The sequence below is a fragment of the Panthera leo genome, chromosome A2 (genome assembly GCF_018350215.1).
Source record: "Panthera leo isolate Ple1 chromosome A2, P.leo_Ple1_pat1.1, whole genome shotgun sequence".
NCBI classification, from domain to species: Eukaryota; Metazoa; Chordata; class Mammalia; order Carnivora; family Felidae; genus Panthera; species Panthera leo.
In genome coordinates this window covers 23,436,116-23,455,693 of record NC_056680.1, presented here as the reverse complement: position 1 = coordinate 23,455,693, position 19,578 = coordinate 23,436,116, and positions in this window count along the sequence as shown.

Below are 19,578 nucleotides of genomic sequence, written 5' to 3'. Positions count from 1 at the left end.
CGGTTTTCTCTCACTAACTGCAGGTGAGCGTGAGGGCCCTCGGTAAGGTTGGAGGGGGCAGGAGCAGCCTAGCCCCCTGTGAACTCCAGAAACCGATCTGCTCAGAAACTTCAATGGCCTCCTGTTGTATAGAGTGTTAATTCTAGACCTTTTTTTAAGCTTGACATTCAAAACCTTTCCTCGTGTCACCCTGGCATACCTTTCTGGTATAATTTCCAACCACATCTTTTGATTCGCCCTATAGGCCAACCACCCTGTTCTCAATGGTTCCATCTGCCTTCCCTGACTTCTTACTTCTCACATTTCACCCAGCCATTCTGGGATGGTTTGGGTGAATTCTCATAACCTCGTGAAATGTGCAGGCTGAAGACACAGTTGATGGCATCCAGTTAACTTTGGCACAAAAGTTTTAGAAATACAAATTCCTTTCGGAAGAGAAACCCGCAGCTGCCAGATAAAGTTCCCTTCGTTCCCCAGAGAACAGGAGGACTTCTACACTGTAGCTCTTGCTCTTCTGACTTTCTACTAATCTAAACTGATTAGTAGTCTTTATTTAAAAAATTCGTGCTATCTTTGGAAAAAAGCTAAAAGGTATTTGCTTGATTTTTGAAATGATGATAGAGCATTTCCTTTTTTCCAGGGAATGCCAACCAGGTTCAAGGTTCACACAAAGATGTTATGGAGACATCTTGGTAATGCCATGGGTCTGTGCTCACCAGCACTGAAGATTCCTCAGGAAGATATATGCCTGTATAGGAAGCTCTAGATAATCAATACAATGTCAAGGGTCCTCCTGGTGACTCTGGCTGTGCCCTGTCCTGTGCCCCCATGGAATGTGAACAAACTGCCTTCTTTCAGAGAGAGCATAGATGCAACATTTTTCTTGTCTTCCGCTGAATGTATGTTGACTTCATGGTGGGAGGAAGATTTTGATAAGCATAATCCGCCTACCTCCTCAGTCAGAGAAGCAGATGTACCATATGATTTTGAGTGTGGCACCCAGGATTTGGGTCTAGTTCAAGCACACAGCTCATAAAAGCCCAGACAATAAAAAGTGAAGATGTAAAAGATAAAAGGGTTGCTCTCAGATGCCATAACATTGTTTAAAGCCATTCTTAGCCATAGTGTTCTAACCTTTACATTTCCATTTTTACACATGGAAAAAAGGACTGTTCAGTATACCAACCAAGCCTCAGGAAATGAACATCTTCTGGCCATTAAAACCAGGTTCTACTAGTCTAGCAACAGCATCTCAATCACTCTCGTTGCGGTATCAGACTCGCCATTATATGCCAGAATGTGTTCATTCTCTTGTGCTCAGGACCCTGCTGATGCTTTAATTCCTGTAGGTAAATCTTGTGGCACAAAGCATTACTGCAGCTGAAATTTCTGTGAGAAGGCACCCAAGATTTCTGTAACTTTAGAGAAGTTTGCTGTAACCAATTTAAGAGAGCAGCCATTGTGGAGACCCCTTGAATAGAATTATGGTTATACTTGAACCTCTAAACGTTGAGCTTAAATTAATTGCAAATTAATAATAAAAAATATAATAGCTTTCAGGGGAGCCTGGGTGGTTGTGTGGATTAAGCATCTGACTCTTGACTTCTGCTCAGGGCATGATCTCACGATTGGTAGGATCGAGCCCTGTGTATGGCTGTGTGCTGATAGCATGGAGCCTCTTTGGGAGTCTCTCTCCCTCGCTCTCTGCCCCTCCCCCACTAATGCATGCCCTCTCCTTCTCTCTTTAAAAAAAATAACTCTCACACGTTGCATGTTTTATGAGGATTAAGTCCTGTGCTTTTAAAATCATAAAATCTTCCCAACATGTCCTGGGCAGGTACTGATGGGCAGCTTTATTCTACAGCGAGGAAGGTGAGACTGAGTGATGAAAAAGCTTGCCCGAGGTCAGACAGTGCTAGAATTTTATTCCAAATCTGTCTGGCTTAAAAACCCAATTTCTTAATCACTTTTTCTTTGTTTTGAAATCACTCTTGGCACATTGTATTTTGCCCACCTAAAATCTTTCTAGGATGGGAAATAAACTTCCTGAAAACCATACATTGTGTTTAAAATATAAAACAGTTCCCCCTTTGACGCTGAAGTTGGGGAGCCACGTCGCTCCCTGTGTGAAGGCAGTATAATCTCAGCACGTAGTGTGATGTGTACCAGGGTTTTAGTTTTCTCGTTGGCAAAATGAAGGGATGGAATGAAACACCCTCTGAGAGCACCTTTTCCTTCGGACATGGATTCGTTTGTCTATTCTACAAATGTTTATTTGAATTTCAACTAAGGAAAGTACTGGGTGATCTAATCATAATGATAGAATAATGAGGTGTGATCCCTAATTGTAAGGAGCTCACCATCTTATGGAAGAGAAAAACTCACAACAAATCATCAGAGTCCAGTGCAGTCTGTGGGGTAAAAGGTGTGTATGTGCGTGTGTGTGTGAATTCACGTGTGTGTATACACACACACTTACATATACAAGCATACCTACATACACACGCCTGTGGGAACAGAGCAGAGGCAGGAACTTAGAAGTTGGGTGGCTTCACAGGATAGTGACCATATGCTCCATGAGGAGGAGGGGCTGAGCCTGTTTTCAATTCCCATATGCATCCTGGGCCTGGCAGGCCAGTACATATTTGTTGAATGATAGCATGCATGAACATGAGACATAATCTGGGTGGTAAAGGATTAATGGGAGTGCACCAAGTGGAGAAGAGGGGTTAGGACATTTATTTCAGGCAGCAGGAACAGCATGTACAAAAGTAAGGAGTGCACACAATCTCATGGTGGGTTGAGGGAGGCATCGGAAGCTGGGCCCACGAGGAGGGTACCCATGGGCCATTAGCAGGAGGTAGATTTGGGCCAGGTTCATGGTGGGTCTAAAGGCATAGGGTTTGGGTGATACGTGGCTCTGCAGAGTTCTTTTAGTGGCTTTTGACTTGGGAAGAACTTTAGTGCTACTTATCTGGTAGAGCTCTGGATGTCTTCCTTCTTCATTGCTGTTAGACCCAAGATAGTTTAATATGATGACTAACAAATGAAAGGAAACTCCATCAGAGAAAGATATGAGTGGGTCTCCAATTTAAAGGGAAAAAAAGTTGCTGACCTAAATTAAAGGAGAAGTAAGAATTACTGGCATTAAACAGTAGGTAGCCAGATTGAACTTGAGTATGGGAACCTGTGTGCATGCTAGGTTCTTTTGCCTGTGCTGGTCTGTTCTACCAGGAGAACTGACATTACCCATCAATGTGAGGCAGCCTGGGAAATGTGATTTTTTTGGCTCCACCCATTAAGAGGTACGAGTTTGTTTCCCTAACTTCTTGAGTCTGGCTGGCCTCATGACTTACCGCAACAGAAGTGATGGAATACCACTTATAAGCCTAGGCCTCCAGGGCCCTGGCTTGCTTATAGTCACACTCTTGTAACACTGCTGCCACCGTGTGAAGAAGCCCAGGCTAGCTTGATGGTTGTCATCTCAAAGTGAATCCCAGCCAAGCTCTAGACACATGACCAAGGCCATCCTAGACCAGCCAGTCCCCAGCTGACTCACAAGCTGGCTCACGAGCAAGCTTAGCTGAGTCCAGCCTAGTTCAGCAGAACTGTCCAGGCAACCAGAAGACTCATGAACAGGAATAGGTGGTAGCTGGTTTAGTTAAAAAAAAAAAAAAAGATGGAAGGTAGGAAAGGAAGGAAGGAAGGAGAGTGGAAGGAAGCAAAGAAGGGCTAATGTGATAATGTGATTAATGTGATATTTCCTACCATCTAGCTCTTACTATGGGTCAGATCTTGGGCTGTCCACTTTACATTCCTTATTTCACTTAATTGGTTCTTGGTTGCATCAAGCTGAGCTTTATCATAAATGCATCAAATCTCTCTTCAAAGTAAAGTTTGATTCCAAAGACTTCCAACTTGATTTGCCACATTGCATGCCAGAAGGATTTTAGGCAAAGATTTAGAATCATACAAATCTGGGTTTGAAGTCTAAATTCACCTGTTACTATCTGAATGACCTTGGGTAATGTATTTAGTACAACCTCCAGTGCCAATTTCTGCATCTGAAAAGTGGGATTGAATAATATCCACACTTTGGAATACTATTCATCCGTAAAAAGGAGAGTCTGCCATTTGTTATATCATGGATGGACCTTGAGGGTATTCTGCTAAGTGAAATAAGTCAGAGAAAGACAAATACTGTATGATCTCACTTATATGTGGAATCTAAAAACAAACTCCTAGAAAAAGAGATCAGATTTGTGGTTATTAGAGGCCAAAGGTTGGGGAAGGGGAATTGGAGGCAAGTGGTCAAAAGGCACAAACTTTCAGTTCTGAGATAACTGGAATGTATACAACTGGGGATGTGATGTACAATGTGATGATTACAGCTACTGCTGCATACATACTGGTGTATGTATATTTTTAACTTTATTTTGAGAGAGGTAGAGAGAGAAAGAGAGAGAATGAGCTTGGGAGGGGCAGAGAGAGAGAGAAGGAGAGGAAGAATCCCAAGCAGGATCTGTGCTAAGAGCACAGAGCCTGATGTAGAGCTTGAACTCACAAACCATGAGATCATGACCTGAGCTGAAACCAAGAGTTGAACGTTTAACTGACTGAGCCACTTAGATGCCCCTGCTGTACGGTATATTTAAAAGATGGATGCCTTGGGTGGCTTAGTCGGTTAAACGTCTGACTCTTGGTTTTGGCTCAGGTCATGATCTCACAGTTTGTGAGTTTGAGCCCCGCATCGAGTTCTGTGCTGGGTCTGGAGCCTGCTTGGGATTCTCTCTCTCCTTCTCTGTGCCCCTCCCCAACTTGTGCTTGCTCTCTCTCAAAATAAATAAATAAACTTAAAAATAAAAATTGATAAGAGGCTAGATCCTGAAAGTTCTCATCACAAAGAAAAAAGCGTCTGTAAGAGATGATAAATATTAATTTGTCATGGTAATCATTTTGCTCTATATGTAAGTCAAGTCATTATGCCTTACACCTTAAACTTACTCGGTTCTGTAGGTCAATTATTGCTCAATAAAACTGAAAGGAAAATTAATATCTACACCCCTTATTGTAGTAAGGATTAAATGAGCTGAATTAATCCATGTGCCTATTTGTACCTGTTACCAGTGTGCGACAGTAACAGCTGTCATTATCACTGCTGTCTGTAAATTTAAACAAGGGGGGGACCTGGGTGAACCAGTTGGTTAAGTGCCGGCTTCAGCTCAAGTCGTGATCTCTCAGTTCATGAGTTCAAGCCCCACATTGGGCTCTGTGCTGACAGCTCGGAGCCTGGAGCCTGAAGCCTGCTTGGGATTCTGTGTCTCCCTCTCTCTCTGCCCCTCCCCTGCTTGTGTGTGCGCGCGCGCTCTCTCTCTCTCTCTCAAAAATAAAAGAAACAGTAAAAAAAAAATTAAGCAAGTTATCATCTGAGGGAAAGAATTTTTCATCAGAGGTTCCCAACCTGTTTCCAGTCTGCACCCCAATGACCTTGAGCATGGCATCCCCATTCCATGGGCATCCCCATGGTCATGTTTCATTTCTTATACTTCATTTTCTCAGAGTGTGAAGGTGTCCTTATCGGCACAGCCTTCAAGCCACTCTCAATTACAAATAAAAACGAGATGATTGCACATGGGAGTGGTTTATTACCTACTAATTGCTGGTGGCAACGTGACACCTGTCAGGACCCCTCACAACTCTGTAGGTTGAATCAGGGTGCTGAGAGAGCCACTTCTCCCTCTCTGCTCTCTGGACTGTGAGTTTCACTTGGGCAAAGGCTATGCTGGATTCTCCTGTGTTCTTGGCACGTAGTTCATTGGTGCATAAACAGTAATTGATAAATATTTGCTGAATGAACAGCTCTACTCCCCCACCCGAAGGGAGTGAGAGAGTGAAGGCTTCCTCTCCCCCAGTAAATCAGGGAGACCTCTGGAGTTGGAACGGTGGGATGGGATGGAATGTCACGGTTTGAAGGATGAACAGCAGCTTCTTGTCAGCAGCTCGACTATCCTGCTGGCTTTATCAGCCCAGTAAGAATGAAAGAAAGGGGCTTTGTTACCCAAGTGGATCATTACCAATGGCACAGTTCCCACGCTAAAGCTAGAAGGGGGTTAGTGTCTTTTCAAGTTTGTGAGTCTCAAAGTCTGCTTTACTTATTGAAAACTCTCCTGGTACAAAGAGGTGGGATGGCAAGCTCTCAATAAGGTAAATTGATAAACACATAGAATATTAGATGGTGATGAATATCAAGTGAAAAAGAAAGCAGGGAACAGGGGTTGGGAGAATGGGGGGGTGTAATTTTGCATAAGAAGGGGACAGTGAGATTCATTGGTCAGGGGACATTTGAGTAAAGACTGAAGGGGTGAGGGAGTGAGCCAGGGGTATCTACTGTAGAGTGTCCCAGGCAGAGGGACCAGAAAGTGCCAAGGCCCTGAGGTGGGAGCATGTTGAGCATGGATGAAGATCATCAACGAGACTCCTGTGGCTAGGTCAGAGTGACCAGGGCAAGACCGGTAGGCGATGATGTCAGGGAGGCAATGGGCTGTCAGGTCAAGGGCAAGGATACTAGCTTTTGCTCTACATGAGATGGGAGGGTTCTGAGCAAAGGAGTGCTACAGTCTGACTTGGGGCTTGACAGAATCACTCTGGCTGTTCTGTTGCCTACAAACTGAAGGAGCACGGAGGTGAAAGTGGAGAGACCAGTTAGGAGACCACCAGGTGAGGCATGGGGGTGACTTGGAGGACGGTGAGGAGTGATTGGATTCCAGGTATACTTTGAAAGTGGAGCTGATGGCTTTGCCGATAGCTCAGATGTGGGCAGGAGAGGGAACCCTCACAGAATGGAGTTGCCTCTTTTCAAGGTCAGCTTGTTACATGTAGGGGAGAGTGGTGGTCATGATATTGGAGGTATAGATAGATGTCTAAACCTACTTTAATAAATCCTACAATCAATGAACTTGAGTCCGTTTTCTTATTTTGAAACCATTTTTGAGTTTAGTACCATTTGTAATGTTCATTGAGTGTGCAGGCTTCTATCAGCAAGTCACAGATGGTCATCTGGGAAGGAACTCTGAGATCAAATAAGCCAGCATGTCCCACAGTGTGGGGGAGGGGCTCTGGTGCTTAGCCAGAGAGTTTCAGATGACACATAGTAATGGGTGTTACCATATCACGTTTTGAAAAAGCAATTTCCTTTTCAATCCTGTTTCATTATATATCAAGAAGCAATGTCCATTTGGTGGTAAATCTTCAGTGCTTCTTGAACACTTCCTTATTTACATGTTTAACCAAGAGATCAGGCCTTGGGCTCAGCAAGCAACAGGATCTGCCTAGAATTTAATAACATAGTTTTGAATTCACTAAATATATTTATTTTTTCCAAAAGCATATTTATTTGTGGACTCGTATTTCTTTTTTGGACTCATGTTAGTGTCTTACATCAAATGACTCTAACATTTGGTTCAAATAATTCCTAAAAGCATTAGTATGATTGCAAATATTGTCTTATGTTTGATTAAAAAAATTACTTATCAGTGTATATATTCAGACAGTATAGGACACTGAAGAACCCAGCTTGATGATCTTTTGCAAGGTGAACACATGTATATGACCACCACTCAGATTAAGACATAAAGTAGTAGAAATATCTCAGCAGTCCTCTTTTCTGTGTCTCCCCCTGCCAAACTCCAACAAAGGAGACCACTATTTTGACTTCTAATACTCTAGATAAGCTTTTCCCATTTTGAAATTTATGTAATTTAAATGACTCAGTGTAATTTTTTTGTGTGTGTGTTTGGCTTCTTTGAGGCCATATTATATTTCAAAGTTTCGTCTGTATTGTTTATGTAACACTAATTCCTTTTTATAGCTGTGTATTATTCCACTGTATTAAGATATCACAATTTATCCATTTTATGCTGGATGTTTCAAGGTTTTGGTTGGTACTTATGAGTGGCTATGAACATTCCTGTGCACAGCTATGCATTTCTGTTAGGTACACAGTTTTCAGCCATTCTTGTAAGTGTGTAGTTATATCATACTGTGGTTTTGATTTGCAGATTTACATTTCTCTGATGATTTATGGGATGGAATACCCCTTTTCTGTTTATTGGTCATTTCTACACTGTTTAATCTGCCATAAACCCAATATATTGTGCTCTTATTTTTTGGTGATTGTATATTTCAATTCTTTAGTCGCATTTTTCATTTTGTAAAGATTCTAGTTCTTGTGAAATTCTTTGTCTTATCATCAACTTTCTTGAACTTACTAGTCATGGATATTTTGTGGTCTGCATTTGATAACTCTATGTGGCTCACATGTGAGTCTGGGTTTTTTTCCTTGGTTTTAGTTATTTGGTTATGTCTCTTAGCATGCCTGGTACTTTTTGGTCAGTGCTGCACATAGTACATGCATGACACATTGCAGAACCAATTTGAAGCTTTGGAGTATATTATCTTCCAGAGAATTACATTTTCTTTTGCTTCTGTCAGGTGTTTTGAGTACTAGAAGGTCATCTGATTTCATCTGGGTTTGAATTGGCTTGAAATGGGGTTTTAGTCTTTGTAAGGATTGAGCTGTTTCCACTTCACACTCATTTCTGATATATAGTGCTTACATGGCTCCAATTGGAAGTTTGAAATATTTACCAGGGCTCCTCTCTTTGGTGGACCACATACCTCAATTTTTGTTATCATGAGACTGTTGACTTTTGAACTTCTGGGTCCTATGAAATGTATAAATCTGCAAATGCCTGGAGGGCATCAGTGGATGGGCAGTGCTGGATATACTTCTCTCTGGGCTCGTGGCTCTTCAGGTCCTAGCTGCTTATAGCATCTCCACAATGTCTTCACACAGAAGTTCTTTGTTTTTATTTTTACATTTTATATATTTTATCCAGATTTTTAAGTTGTTCTTGGCAAAGGAGTTGGTCTGAAGCAAACTTGTCCGTCCTGAGTAAAGAGCAGGAGTCCATTGTACTTATTTTTGTCATTAACCTTCTATTTTAAGACCAGCAATTCTAGCTTTCCTCTTATATTAGTGGAATAATCTTCTTTCCAAGTAAATATGTTTATTTTGAGATATGTACAAGTTGTAGCAAAGTACAACAAATAGAATAATAAATAGTCATTTCCTTCCCCAGTGTGTGACCATATACACATAAAGAAGAGTTGACTTCTATGAAAGCAGTAAATAAATAGCAGCGCAAGTGGAGGTTAGAGGTGGTAAACATGGTGGTGATGGGGTTTGAGCAGCTTATAAACCCACAAAAGTCATCGTCTTGCCTAAAATTACCCGGAATATGCATGGTGGAGCTGACATGATGATTCAGGTCTCCTAGTTCCCGGTTCAATCTTTCATCTGCTCTAACACAGAGCTCTATTCCCAGGTTCTTCTCCCTCCCTGACTGGCTCTCAGGTAGATTTTATTCCTGTAGTTTGTTTTCCATTCTGGCCTGAATTCTTGTATGTGTATCCTAAGCCTATTTTGATAATTGTCTTTTAGTTATTGGACTGTAAAGAAAGAAAGTATGTCTAGGCCTAATGCATGACTGTGTGTGTGCGTGTGTGTGTGTGTGTGTGTGTCTATGTGTGTATGTGTGTTTGTGTTTCAAATCCTCATCAGCTTTTACTAGCAGTTTCTATATAATGTTTGAGCCGGTGAGATTCAGGGTGATTGATCCATCTAAATGCTTGGCTCCTTTTAAAACTGCATGCAAAAGAATGGCCTTTTCTATGGAATTTATTGTTACTAAATCTCCTCTCCATTTGCTTAATTGTATTATTTGCCTGGGGGATGCTGTTTAAATGTGGAGCCAAGTCAGCTAAGTGAAACATGATCCCGGTGCAAGAAAATAATGATGCGTCTCTTTTGCTAAATAACATTCTCCCCCCTCGTCTCCAGATGCTTGTAACCACACCCTCATTTTTTCAGAGGCAAGGGAGGGTGGTGCCTGGCTTAGTCTTGGCTGTCAAGGGCCTGGACCAGGGAGTAGGCAGACCACTGTAAGCAGAGCTTACTGCTGGGAAGCCAGCACACATAGAGGACCTTGTGAGTGGCCCCGGAGGCGGAATCACAGGTCTTCCCTGTGCTTCTGGATTTAGGACATGTCTCACTTTTCACCCAACCAAGTAGCTGGAAACCAAAGCATAGATTAGCTGTTTAGTTGAGAAAATTGTCAGGGTTGGAGGAACCTTCCAGAGGATCATCTACTTCCTTCTTATCTTGAAAGATTACTGGATCAGTACTTAAAATTTCTAGGATAGTGCGTTTTCAACCACGTCATTATATAGCCTTCACATACTACCTTTCTTGTTTCTTTGACCTTCCCTTTGGAGCCCTCTGCGGTCGAATGAGAATATGGGCCGCAGAAAAACAACTCTCCTAGTATTTACTGAGTGTCCACTGTGTACCAGCTGCTGGTCTCAGCCCTGGGGGATGTAGCAGTGAACAAAAAGAGGCCTGCCTTTGTGTAGCTGACATTCAGGATGGGGTGGGATGGGACAAACAGATAAGGAAAATACATGGACGGCAAGATAAATGGTAAGTAAGTGTTATGGAAGTAAAATGAGAGAGGGGGATACGGAAGCCTGGGTAGGGGTAGGACTGCTGTGTTAAATAGGGTGTTCAGGGAAGACCCCCTGAGGAGGTGGAGAGGATGAACCTTGTAGTTTGGGGGGTAGGGAGAGGTTATAAGTACCTCCTTTTGAAATGGTGGTCTTGCATACTAGTGGTTGTCAGAATCGTGGTAACATATGGTCTCCCAGGCCCCACACCCAAAGATTCTGATTCTTTAGGTCTAAGGCAGCAATCGGCTACCAGTCTGGCAGTTGGCTTTCCTAGAAAGCTCCCTATGTGATTCTGAAGCGAGAGTCAAAACCAACTAAAAAAAAAAAAAAAAAAAAATATTGTGAACTTTCTGTACTTCAAAAGCCTGAAAAGAATTTTTCTGCGGACAAGCGATTTTCATACTCGGAGAGAAAAGATTTTCCTGTAGACTGCCATTTTGTTGGCAAATGCAATCCCCAGTGCAAGACGGAGGGAGATGGGCAATTATCGAGTGCCTGCTGTGTGATGGGTGTGTTCCCCGTCTTCTGATCCTTCTGACACTCTCTGGGGCTGAGTGTCAAAGAAGCACAGTGAGGCGCAGAGAAGCCAGGTGACTCACAGCTTTAAAGAAATAGACTCCGTGTCTTGTCCTCATCCCAGTGCGCTATGAGTTTTGGCATGGAGAAGCAAGTGTGCAGGTCTGCTGGGTCTCCCTGCTGTGCCAGGGCCCACACCTTCACCTATCTGACCCCGGTTTTTGCCAAGGCTGCCTGGACTCTCTGAAAATTTTTCTCAAGAAAAATTTCTGGAACAACTCCTGGGTGTCAGGCATTTTGAAAAACTGATGACTTTCTGAATTAGAAAGCACCTTGGAGATCATGTAGCTGCTGCCCAGGACTAGGACAGATGTGTTGTGTCTGCCACTATCCTTTCCTCTTCCTTCCATACCCATGGGAATGGTACCCATGGGAATTACCCATGGGTAATGGATAATGGTGCCCTTTCATGAAAAACCCACATACAACCCTGGAAGCCGCTTCAGCTCAATGTGCTAATTAACAGCTACCATTTTATCGATTGTGGCTCACAAAGCAGAAACCTCTTTGACATCCATTATCTGGACAATTTCTTTTCATCACATCAGAAAACCAGGGCTCAGTAGGGCCACAGTTTATCAAAGATACAGTTAGTAACAGAGCTGGATCTCATTTCAGACCATTGCTTTTTTCACTTTAGAGATTAGGAATCCCAGTCCTCAAACTCGGGTAGGTAAGCTGTATGGCTGTAGACAACTGTCACCCATCCTCAGTTTCTGAGTCAAGCCACTTCTGTTTGGAGAAGCATCAGCTTCTCCCTTTGGAGCTATGCCAGATTTTGGGGGGCAGCAGAGGGCAAGGCATGGGTAGTCCCATATGGTCTCTCCTTTGACACGTCTCTGTGCTGGCATCTACAGGTGCTGCCCCATCTTCTGGTCTTCAGTTGCCACCCTCCCACTGGCATGCTGGCACGCAAGGTTGTGTCCCTCATCCACAATCTGAGTGTTGGTCTGCATCCTTAGAGCTTGCTGCTGAGTCACCCCCATTTCCATGTTCGAGGTCCCTTCCCACCCAGCTCTTTCTCCTCCAGCCACTGGCCCTGTGTCTCTCCAAGGGTGAGCCCTTGGAGAGGGCTACTCTCCAAGGGTGGGGGATCTTTCTGCCGTTACTGTGTCCATCTGGGATGGAGGGTATTCTGTGAGGTGGTCTTAGGTTTGATTTGCTCAACCCACTGAGAAGTCACCTTTTCTCTGATGTCCTGTTATTTTTCTGGGCCTCTACTCAATATCTGGGGCCCAGGATTCATCTGTTCTCAGATGCTATGCATCAGCCAGGGGGATCTGAGATTTCTCCTCCCTCTGCTGGCCCTCAGCCAGGGATGGAATGGAAACACTGGTGCTTGCTGCCCTTTGTAACAAGGCGCTGCCAGCCACATGTTCAAGCACCAATGTTTGGGCTTGTCCCCCTCCCCCCATCTACCTGCTGAGGCCGCTCATTGTGCTCAGGTGGGGAGCTTTGCCACTGGGGATCCATCACCTCACCTTCCACATCTATTGTTAAACAAGGGTCTTTCTCTCCCTCATCTCTCCATGCTGGGGAGAACTTAAGAAAGGTGTTCAGACTTCAAAAGCCAGGAAGAAATTCTTGTTTATTTCTTACCTTGTCCTGAGGCAATGAACTCAGGGTGGCCTTAACTGAATAGGGAAAAGGCTGAGGGAACAGTGGGGAGGAAAGAAAAAGAATAATTCACTACTTCAAAACATTACGCTATCATATAAAGTTGCCTTAGAAGTTCAGATTTAAAAAAAAACATGCATATTGACTTGTACTTTGAGGTCTGCAAACTACGGCCCGTGGGCTAAATTTGGTCTGGTGTCTGTTTTTGTGTGCCCTGCAAATTAAGAGTGGTTTTTGTATTTTGAATGATTCCATTTAAAATGGTTGTTAGGTAACTATATAATATCCTCTATCTGGTTCTTGGCCCATATAAACAAAAATACTAATTATCCAACCTTCTAAGAGAAAGCCCACTAGCCCAGTTTAGAGCGCTGACTGGAAGGGGAGATGCTTTCTCTTAGCTCTCTGAGGCTGCTGGAGGAAGGGATTCCTGGTTTACCTTTGCTTATCTTCATTCCAACTCTTCAGAATAAATATCATCGACTGCTCTGCCCTCACCAGCTGGTCTCAGTTTCAGATGAGTTGAAAACGATAAAACTTCAGACAAGTTGACGAGGGAGAATCTTCCCAATAAAAATCCCCATTTGGCATTCCTGTGGCCCTCAGTGATCCCCAGGACCAGACACTGCCTCTTTGGGGAGCTGCTTTCAACTAGCAGTGTGACATGTGGAAAATCTACTCTGGATATGAAGTTTCCTACCCATAAGCTTGCATTTTGGCACCTTCCCATAGAATACATTGGGAAACAAATGTAATTCTTGCAATTTGGTTTTCCTGACGGGAAAATATGTCACTTGAGTCAGTGAATAATATATGTTGCTATACATTTTTAATAAAATGAACAAATTGTTTCTGAGTATTTGGAAGACTTAATTCTTCATTTGCTAGTTCATTTTCAAACCATTACCGTTCTGTGCATTGCTCCGCACAAAGACGCGAAATTAACCGTCATATTTTCTGCTGTGGTCTGAAAGTTGAACAAGCTAATGTTTCACCCAAATTAGCTTCTTTCCCTTCACATTTGCTCTATCATTAACCTTCCCTATTTGAGCCTGCAATAAAAATTACATCATGATCAGATTCAAGGAAAGGTTTTGTGTAAGCTTTGCCTAACACATATTTATTGCTGGGCTTGAGGGGCAGGAGTCAGATTTATTTGGATAATTTGTTCACAATTTATGCTGTGACTATTTTAGACTCTTGAACACACAAACGCATGCTCTCATGTCAACCCATTGCCATAGTGATGGGCACACGGGCTACACCCTGAGAGTTGAGTTTTGCTGACATCTGTAAATGGAGATCTTTGAGCCATTTTGCCATGGCCAATCTTTACTATGAACTTGGAAAATTCATCTTCTTAGTTTTGGTTAAGCTGCTAGCCATCGCAATTTGACTATTTCTACTTTCTTATTGTAGAGTTTGTAATGGTGGTGATAATGGAGATGATCCTTTGTATGTGGTGAAGCCTTTCCATATATTCTAGCTCTTGATCCTTGGACACCCTGTGGACTAAGAACATAAACACTGTTTCTGTTTAAGAGAAGAGAACGCCAAGGCCCAGAGACGGGAAATGGATGAGTGGAGGCCATGAAGCTAGTGAGTGGCCAGTTCCTCTGCCTTTTATCTTTAAACCCCTTTCAGATCATGCTATTTCATGTTTGTTTGGTGGTCAGCATTTGAGGGGTCCGGCTGACCCCCATGTGGTTAGACAGCCTGAGTGTGTTCAAGTGCCTGAGACAAGAGTGTTTATGGAGTTTAGAATGGGCTTAAGTATCTTTAGTTCCAAATTTAGAAGCAATTTTACTTTTTTTGAGGTTTTGGTCAAACCACTTGAGGCAAATAGAACTTCTTTGTTCAAAGGAAATAGATTTTTTAAAGTCTTGTAAAATAGACCCATAATGCTTTTTGGGACTCAAATAACTCTGGCCCAAAACATCTTAATAAATTAAATGTAAGTGGATTAGAAACAGACAGATTGTCTTTCCATGAAATATACCCAGTCCAGACCCAGAAGGAGAAGCACTCAGAGAGACGTGTTTTTAGGTTTCCCGTGGACTCCGGCACTTACATTTCTTGGCCTTACTCTCTTTTTGATAACAGAATAGAGATGAAATCTCGTATTATTCCTGTGACTATTTCTTTGTCCCTTTTTAACATGCATCTCTGGATGTGGCTGTGTTTAGCTCCTACCACATCGAATGGTATTATCTGTGCCTTCAAGGGGTAGCTATTTAATGAGGCATGGTGGGGTGGTGGTATTTGACCTGACTATGCCCAGTCTCTTTGACATTCCAACTTAAATTCCCCAGACTCCAGATAATCACTTAGTCCATGGATCGAAGAAGGAGCAGAACACGTAGCAAAGATAATAGGGCAATGGTAGGGAGGTTGGGCTGGGTTGTATGTATAGTGGTTAAGAGTGTGGGATTCAGGGTCCAGTGGATTGGGGCTAATCTCAACCCTCCCACTCACCTGTGTTACATAAATAAGCTATGTAATCTTTTTTCAACTTCATTTTCCTCAGGTATAAGTTGAGAATAATCATGGAGTCTACCTATTATTAAGTGGGGCAATCTATGTCAAGAGTGTATTTAGCTGGGTGTATAGTACCTACTGTGTACCCAATAGATATTCAATGTCTTCATCATGGTGGATGTTGGTGACTTGTGCTTCTTTGCTTCCATAGCAAAGAAATAGCATCTCATTTTCCTTCATGGAGCTCCTCCTCCCCTACCACATGAAGTCATGCTGGGATTGTCAATTTAGGTGACCTTTCCTCAACAGAGAAGAAAGTGAACACGTGGTCTAAGATAGACCCATAAATTGTCTCTCCTGGGATTTGATGCTAGAGCCAAGAGACTCATGGACGGAAAGTGACTGAAGTCTTAATTGGTTTCTGCCTGGATCCCTAAGAGACCCCAATTCTTAGACTTCCAAGGCCTTGTTGGTCAGCTTTTTCTTTAATCCTATGAGCTGCCATATGTGTGTGTGTGTGTGTGTGTGTGTGTGTATGTACACTATATATAAATAGATAAATGTAGTTTATCACTTGTGTAATATATACACACATATGTACATATACATATATACTATGTATACACATATACATAGTATATGTGTATATGTACATATGTGTGTATGTATATTTCACTTATCACTTATGTAATATATACACATATACATATATGTATATATGCATATGTATATATACGTATGTGTGTAATTTTAAAGTTAAGCAGTGCCATTATTACCCAAGGTCTGTATTAATTGTATTATTCTATGAATGTCTAATAAATTTCATCATTTTATCATTACATGCCTTAAGTAAAGAACTTATTTTTCAAAATTACAAATGTGAAACATAGTTTAAAAGTCAGGGGAGGGGGGGAGAAAAGCACCATAAAAGGAAGCAAAAATCATCCATAATCCTTTAACTTGGAGATATCCTGTCTTAGCGTTTTATAAATGCGCTTGTCTTCTCCACGTATGTGAGTTTGTGTGTTCTTGTGTATTTCTGTGAAATGATATTTTATGAACACCCATAAACCTTTGAAGATGATGTCAGAGAGAACAATGTGTGGGGAAGTCTTTAGGGTCCCTATAGGATTGTTTGTGGAAATTTTGGATGAGCCAGTGACAGAATTCTTACAGTAGACATTTTTGTAGGAACTGAATCTCAGACTCTTGAGTATGGCTCTATTGGTCACCCAGGTCATTCTCCTGTCCGCTTTAGTGAGATACATCAACCACGACTTGCAGGGTAAAGTCACAGCACACATTAGTGGGGAGGCTGTGATTTTCAGGTTTGTGCAGTGCAGATTGCAAACACCTTGGAGTTCTACTCCTTCATTCCATGAGCCAAGTGATTATCTGGTTCTGGGGAACTTGAGTTTTAGGAAATTCAAGATGATCTATTTCCTTCTTTGAAGACCTCTCTCCACCAGACGGATAACTCCAACAGCATAGAGGATGGGTGAATGGTCGAGAGGTGAGGTGCTGGACATATGGAGAGCCAGAAGATAGTGGGCTGTCATGGGAGCCGCCTCCTCTTTGCCAAATATTGACATGTTTTCTACACAAATGAGTCATATTTGATACAAGAGTTAGGTCCTAAAGGAAGTGTGTAAGGCAAAAATAAACAACAGTCATCGTTACCTTCCATGTTGGGCAGGGGACTTTTTTTTGTTTTTGTTTTTTGTTTTTTTGAGTACTGGATAAAGACTTGGCTTGCATTTAGACACTAGTCTTTATGAAATACACGTTTAAATGCTAGAATCCTGCTCGCTTCAATGATTCCTTCCCTCTGCTCTTCTTCTCCTTTTCTTCATACCCTGTCAGGTGTAGAGCTGAGACCGGGCACACAAACAGCCATCTCAACCTTTCATGACCCCAGGGCATGTACCCACTAGCAAGCCAACAGAAACCATAGCTTTTTTTTTTTTTTTTAAGTTTTAGAAAGAATGGAGGAAACAAACAAAACAAAAAACATATTCTGCTGAGCCATCCTACTGGGAGTCTCTGAAGCTGAGTGAGTATGCAACTCCCCTGGGCTATGCTTGGAGTTTTAAATCTAAACTGCAGACTCAGTGCTGTTAGCCTCAGGGGCTCTATCCGTAATTAGGCAAATGTGTTGAGAGGTCCACACTAGCAGGGATGCAGCAGCTCCAAGATCTGACCTCAGTGACGGCTGTCCCTAAACCAGTACCGATTCCATCTCATCCCCTTGTTATGGGGTTCTGCAGTTCCTGTGTATAATTTCAGGACACATCTTTACAGAGAGCATTAAGCCTGGCTTTATTAGATACCTAACGGGTTTTGTTTCAAAAGACAATTGTGTTATAAAGGAGGCCTCTCATCTTTGTCATTGGACCCTGGGTTTAATACATGCCCTGTGCACCACATGTGAAAACAATGGCTAGGACATTAGTACAGTGGCCATTTATGTGAGAGTCATCATTGCCCTTATCGATGCAGCCCTGTACTAGGAGTTAGCTTAAAATTAGCCTGAATCTCTATCATCTTAGAGTGTTTTAAAGTATGATTCCATACAACTGATAAAAATTATTGTGATATCATTATTGGGAATTATGAAGGATTTATCCAAGAAGCGTTTAGTGAGATACATCAACCATGACTTGCAGGTATAGTCACAGCACACACTAGTGGGGAGGTTGTGATTTTCAAGTTCTTTCAGTGCAGATTGCAAACACCTTGGGGTGGGTTGCCGGGGTTCAGATCCTGGCTCTGTTGCTGGTTAACCTTGACCTCGCACAAGTCCCCTTGTGTCTCTGAGTCTTGGCTTTCTCATTTATAGAGTGGGGCTAATGGGATAAGCTCATGAGTTTGTGGCAAAGATGGAATAAAATATTATGAAATGGACTTACCATAAGCACAAAAAAATTACCTGTTTATCATGGTTGGCACTGCCACGGTGGTGGTTCTTGATAAAAATGATAAAGGGTATGGAATCTGTAAAAGGAAAAGATTACTCTGATCTTTTCCATTCGCATGATAAGAAAATATTGCTTTTATTAAATGTCACACTCTGGGTTACAGAAACTCATTTTTATTAGCTTCATTAGTCAACTAAATACTTTCTGAGAATTCCTATGTGTGAGGAACTGAGTAAGCCAGGCTCTATGAGGGGCTTCGTGGGCCCCTGATATCCTTCCAGCATAACTGGGGACAAACGGTGCGTATCCAGCCTGACTTCTGGTGTGTCATGTTGTAGCAAATGGATCCAGTGGCCAGTGCTTGGCAGCTCAGAGGAGGGAGCCGTGGCCAGGGCTGGAGTGGTCAGGGGAGACTTCACTGAGAGAGGATTCTTGGCCTTAAAGGAAGTTTAGATTTAACACAGATGAGGAGGAATAATGAAGGCACTCCACATAGGAAACTCTAGCAGAGGGAGGCGGACCTGGTCAAAGTTTGGGTGCAAATGAGAAGCAAATTCAATGGCACATGTAGATGTGTTCCATGAGAATGTACAGCTACAGGCATAGATAGATATACATATTCTAATGCTGCCACCAGGATCCCGCGTTTCTCCTCTCTTCATCTCCTGCCCTCTGACAGAGGTCCGTTCTCAGAAGGGATTGCCTCCCCTAGTGACAAAGTAGCTGGAGAATCGTTATCTCCATCCTTCTGCTTCCAATGGAATGGGGAGAAGACTTCTGATCTCTGTCCCAGCTATGCTGACTGAGGCCTGATTGGGTCCCACTGATTGGATTTGGGGCCGATCCCCCAGCCAGTCACTCTGATCTGGAGAATGAGATATAATTGGTCTTGTCTCAGGTAATAGTAGGCTGACTTAAGTAGGGGAAGGGTAGCTCCTGAAATGCAGAAAGGAAGCTGCTGCTGCTATTAGCAAGGTATTCCTCAGGATGGAATACCTGGAAGCATCCTGGAAAGTAGCAGGATTCCTCAGGAGGGTGAGGCAGTCTTCTTCACCGAGGATATCTTCTTAGGTCTGTGTTTCTTCTCTTGAATTTGGTACCTGATTTACAACAACCTGAAAATGGGGAAATCTGTTACATACCTTGGAGATGATGAGTTTAATTCTGTATACCCTTTTATGTTAAAAAATGTGTACACTTGGGAACAGTTGTCTTGGTCAAGATGAGTAATACTGGATTTACTTCATTGCAAACCATAGCTCCTTAGTCCCCTCAAAGTACTTTTTTTTTTTTATAATACAAGGGACAGGATATGACTGAACAGGCCATAATTGCTGCCTTAAAGTTTTTTCAAGACTGCAGCTAACTGATTTTTTCTGATTCCCGTGGTTCTTTGAGTCATTTTGGAATTGGCTCTCTGTGT